The sequence below is a fragment of the Acipenser ruthenus genome, chromosome 15, assembly GCF_902713425.1.
Source record: "Acipenser ruthenus chromosome 15, fAciRut3.2 maternal haplotype, whole genome shotgun sequence".
Lineage (NCBI taxonomy): Eukaryota > Metazoa > Chordata > Actinopteri > Acipenseriformes > Acipenseridae > Acipenser > Acipenser ruthenus.
The window spans coordinates 34,986,860-34,992,877 of NC_081203.1; positions in this window are offsets into that span (position 1 = coordinate 34,986,860).

The window sequence follows — 6,018 nt, forward strand, 5'->3', positions numbered from 1 at the left end:
GCCTGTTAAAATCGATATTCTGTCGTTCCTCGGTTATTAATGAAGGCCCTGCTGGAGAAGAACAACAGCCAGATCACAGCCACAGCCACACGCTCCAAACAAAGAGGGGAAGGGGGGCTAGACGCAGGCCTCGGGCACTTCTTTGAAAGGCTGTGGATTCTTAAACTTGAATTATTTTATTCTTCTGGTGTTTCATTTCTTTCCTGTTTCATATCCTGTTGTGAGCTGTTTCTGTTTAGATCGTTGTTTACCAGGATCGCTGACAATTCCAGCAAAAGCTGCTTCAAAAAGACTCCCAGAGGAATACATTGGGAAAGCAGATTAGGACTGTGCTGTGCACTGAACAGATAAGCCTGTGCAACACTGATGTGGTTCCCTTCCTCGCTTTGATGTCATGATATTATTATTATTATTATTATTTATTTCTTAGCAGACGCCCTTATCCAGGGCGACTTACAATCGTAAGCAAATACATTAAGTGTTACAATACAAGTAATACAATAAGAGCAAGAAATACAATAACTTTTGTTCAAGCAAAGTACAAGTGTGACAAACCACAATTCAATAATACAGCAGATAATAGTGATAGTTACATCAGGATATGATCAAATACAAAATACTACAGGTTAAACACTTGGCAGATTACAGTATTCTGAAGTACAGGATTAAATGCTGTGAAACTACTGTAGAAGTTCAGTCTCCATGCCTGCAGCCTGCCCTGGACTGGAGGGAGCACCCTGACTCTTAGGTGGTCAGTCTGAAACATATATTTTTATTTTGAAATGATCGAGAAGATATTTTTTGTATATTGTATATCACATACTAAAGTTGTACCTAGTATACTGTAGGTAACTCATCAACTAGCATCTACACATAACTCTAGTCCTGATCTTAAATCTCAATTTCAACCCAAACTTTCCATCCGAATCCCCAACGTAAAGTCACTGTCAGACTGCAAAAATGGTTTTTCAGTCCTCCAGTGGGACAATTTACTATTTATCTTCAAAGCGGGCTCCCAGAGCATTTAGACAGGGACCAAACCACAATCTGCATATTTCAAACGCCGAATTTCCCACAGTTAACTTCTGTCAGTGCTGAGCTTGGCCATGTTTGAGCTTGCAGTGAAAGGCAATCAGACTTCTTCAGGAAGCAGCTCTTAGTGTCACAGAAATGAGCCTGTCACTGCTCTGCTTGTCAGCATTATTAACATTACCCGGTCAGTGTCACGGCTGAGAGGACTCTTCCTTTCTCTCCCCCAGGACTCCCCAGCACTCTCCCGCATGACAGGCATGGGGTCCTGCCTGCAAGCTGAGACTGAGCAGCTCTCGAGTGAGCTCAAGGTTAACATGACCTGCAGCCAGGAAGCAGCAGCAGCAGACCTTTACCTCTGTAGCGCTGTGACTGAAGCATCTGCGTATTCCAAAGAAGTAGAATGTACAAGCAGAGAAACACATGATCTTCCACACAACAAACGATAGCATTAACATCTATGGAATTATTAACCTGAAGAGTGGAAAAAAGGGAGAAAAAAGTGGCTACAGAGCGAGAAACAGAAAGAAAGAAGAACTTAAGGAAAATGTGTAATAAGAGAGAGTCAGCGTGTGTTTCATTTGTTATTGAGGAGTCACAGACACGCTTCACGCTGTCTCAGATCAAAGCACATGCAGGTTTTTCAGCCAGGTTTAATCTTGCTGTTTGATACGCAGGACACTCTCTAGCTCCTCCGCCCCACAGCCTCCTCATCTCTTTATTCTTTTTACTTTTACTAGAGTGCAGTTAGATTACAGGCCAGACTAACAGCCTTGGCTGCTCGCTGCTCAACAAGAAGAGACATTGCAGTGATAAATCCACGTACAAGCTGGATCTACCTTGCATGTTTAAGTCTGTTATTATACAGCAAGCGATGCAAAAAAACACACAACCGCTTCACACAAAGGTAAATGTAACCTTTAAGCTGGAGGAGCTGCGTTGCAGTTTAGCACGTGGTGTGGAAAGTGAAGATCACTTTCTGGGAACACATGAGGGCAGGTATGTGTTTGTATAGATCAGGAGAACCACGTATCCAATTGTCAAGAAACTTGGTATTTACATAATTTAGCATCTGTCATTTAAAATATCCAGTTGTCATTGGATTTGCACATCCGTCCATCTGTATGTCACAACAGAAGGTTTTAAGATTTTTCAAGATCAACAATGTAGATTAAAACAAAAGCCCACCTTTGTTTTTAATTCAGTGAACCCAGCCAGTATCTAATATCCTCTTTGACTATTGGAGTGAAACACAAAGTAACAGCAGCCTCTTTAACTTCTGCAGCTGAAGCTAAATACACTTAACCCAAGTGCAAGACTGTCCAGGACAGGTCCAGGCAGAGTGCTTTGCTGAGTGAGACTCTTTCACTGTTGTGTTGAATATGGCTGGAGTTCAGAGAGTTAAAACAGCAAGGAAAAAAGCAAACAAAAGACAAATGACAAAAATCACATGAACTCATTTCCACTCCAAAAAAAAATAAAAAAATCATATTTAACTTAATTTAGCGTTTAAAACTTCTCTGGATGTCCATAATTGAAATGAGTGAAAGCTGCTCTTCATTTGTCGGTCATGGTTTTTTCCATGGTCTGTGTCTCCTGGACGTCACAATAGTGACGAAGTACAAATGAACTCACAATCTACTGATTAGTGTCGGACAGACTCCCTCTCGTCAGGTGCTCCAATAATCCAAAATTCAATTAGGATTGAACCCTCCGTTTTGACAGAGAGGTGCAGACAGGACCAAGGAACAGCCATCAGCAGCATCTAGTGCAGGGCCAGGGAGCACCAACCCGGTCCTCAGGGCTTTCTAGCTCGCATTACATAATGCACTGCTTCAGCTTAAGGAGGTCCAGTTGCTTCCATTGAGAAATGTGGGGTGGAATGAAGACCAGGAGGGCACTCTTGGTTTAGACAGAAAGGATGACTCTGAGGGTCTGTGCTGCTGCACATAATAGAAATCTCATTTAGCAAAATCTGGATTTTATAGCTGAGCTATACACTTGAGGCCCTCAGTGGGAGAAAACGTGATCTTTCAAAACTTATTAAAATGTGTTTGTTTGTTATGAGTTCCTGAGGACGATGTTTGTTTTTGTGATTTAGACCACGCTGATTTTGTCGAAGTCTTGCAGTGTAATGATTTCACATCAGAGCTGGCCATGGCTGTAATTGATACCTGATCACTGAAAAAAAAAAAGATACAATAAACCTGAAATCAGGAGTAGTCCTCCAGTATCCCACAGTCCTTTCTAGCTAAGCCCAGCTATTAGAGGGGTAGGAAACAATACTGGGCTCTCACTGACTTCATGCTTTTAAAACCCTTAAGTTAAATGTCCTCTTTGTTTTTAACTTGTGTTTCTTGAGCTCAAGGTGTCCAGGCTTGTTAGAGTCAATCAGATGTCTGGCAAACAGACACTTAGCCCCCAGAATCTGTAGCTTCAATCTCGCCCCCTAGAGTCCCAGGGGGGTATTTGTTTTGGGAGATTGATTCCCGCGATCGCTGTGTTTCTGTGAAATGGGATTCCAGGGTGAGGTGGAGGGGGCTGCCCTGTAAACACTGTAAAAAACATTATCATTTGAAATAAGCTGCAATTACCATTGAAGCGCCATTGCATTGTCATTACAGGGCCACTTTCTCTATCTGCATTGAAGATCATAGGGAAAGGCATACTAGCGTATTATGGTCCCATTGCCTCTCAGTGCTATTCCAGTGCCACTGTCTGTTATGCCTGCAGTTTCCTGGGCATTCAGCCATAACTACAATAAGAAGGCTGGCTGAATAAATATTCTGCTGACATCACTGCAATCAATATCCCGCTCGCACCCAGGATCCTGCCGCTTGCGCACAATGACATCATTTTGAGAAATGGTAAAGCAACTGGTTCCTGCAGTAAATTACTTCAAAAATAATAGCAATCACAATCATGTTAGCGAGCTTTCCTGCGCCAGTCCTGCGGCAGGCTGCTGTTCTTGTAAAAGCTCAAGGGCATGGACCCCACTCTGGCTTTAGCAGATACACTCAGTTTAAATTGAACATCGTCACACAGGTTGCTTTATGAGAGATTGCATCTCGTTTTTAAAATCGTTTCCAGTATCCCAGTTATAGAGCGTCTTGGTTTCAAGGGACATCCATACTATTTGGTTGTAAAGTTTACACTGTAGTTTACACTGTAAACTGTACAGTGATGTAGTAAGGTGGTGTCTTGAATCAGCAAATTAAATGAATCTCCGGTACTGTAGATCTCATTAGTGCTGTTTTATTAGCATAACTATAGACCACCGTCACCAGCATCCCCAATCACTGGAAACTACATCTGTTGCATTAGTTTAGATTAGAACATGCACATTTACTGTAAATGACTGTCAGATTGCAAATCTCTACTCAAACTCCCAGCAGGACGACTGCAATAGTGTTCTCTAATCAACAGCTCTGCTATTCAAAGTCCGGATGGTCACAGAGCATTTAGCACAGAAAATGCTTATAGAGAGAGAGAGAGAGAGAGAGAGAGAGAGAGAGAGAGAGAGAGAGAGAGGGAGAGAGAGAGAGAGGGACAGGAGAGACAGGTAACCTTGAGAAGTTAACCCCCCCCCCCCCCCCCCCCCATACACACACAAACAGTCAGCGTTGTTGACAGGTGAGTTCAGTTCTCTCGACAGGAGGCACAGCTGACAGGAGTTGTGGGGGGTGGGGGGGTGTTCTCTTGATGTAAAATGATTTGCCAGCTCGGGACATCCCATCAATAATGAACGGATTCATCAGAGAGAACGTTGGAAATGAAGGTTTCAGAGTGCGATGGGGTCTGCAAAGCTGTCGTTCTTTCACTTCCCGACACAGTGTGAATGTGAGGACACGTCACTCATTTAAACTTCCATCCACAGGTGCTGAGACAGGCACCCTGCTCGTAGCAATGCCATCATAAGCAGGAGGCTTATAAGGGAGGCTTGGGTAGTTAGAGCTTCTTGGTAAGGGGGGTGAAATACTGTTTCCTCAATAGAGCTCTCAGAAACCACCACCAGTGTGTAACAATGAAACCGTCCCTCTCATGGATGCAACAGCTAGGGACGGATTAATGGTTCCACTCTAGTGTACCAGAAGTAGGTTAGACGTGATTCTGAGAGCTCTATTGAGGTCACAGGGGGCCTTAAACTTGTGAAAAGCCACTAGGATGCGATGACCCTTATAAAAGTTTATCATGGTATTTTTGTGTTCATTTAGCAGTTTCCCCCAATGTTTTTCCCATGCTTATGCTATGCATTTACCACAGTCTACCATGGTTTGCCATGTGTTTTAATATGCAATACCATACCTCTCTGGGCTTTACAGTGCTTACCTATGCTTAATCTTGCTATTACTCTTTGCTATGCTTTTACTACAGGAAACTTTTATAAGGGGACAGACACAGAAAATGAAAAACAAAGCGAAGGGCTGAGGGAAACGGTTGAGGCTGGAGGCAGAATCTATTCAATACAGGAAGATTATGAAAGGCTCCAGTCCTCCCACTGTTCCATTAGCTGTCATTAGCTACCATTAGCGTTAATAACACAGGCCAGACTGAAGCGCGCTGACCTGTGCATACAGACTTAATTAATGAGCCCTCTCCATCACTGATCAATGAGCCCTCTCTGTCACTGATCAATGAGAACATGTGCTTCATTAGGCACCCGGCTCCAATTAGCACAGCAGAGGAGTGAGATGGAAATGTCCGAATCAAGCACCTAGAGGAGGGAGGGACTGTTTACCACGGATTCAAGCTTGCGTCATGTCGAGTGAGCTTGTCTTGTAAGTGAGTGGCCTAAACAACAGAACTGCAGGTATCGAACCCTTCCAATCTAGCTAGAAATACTCATTCAAACGCACTTGGGAGTGAGTGTTGTAGAGTGTCATTCTCCTGGGCAGCGGGGAGAGAGGGAGGAGGGGAGTGAGTGTTGTAGAGTGTCATTCTCCTGGGCAGCGGGGAGAGAGGGAGGAGGGGAGTGAGTGTTGTAGAGTG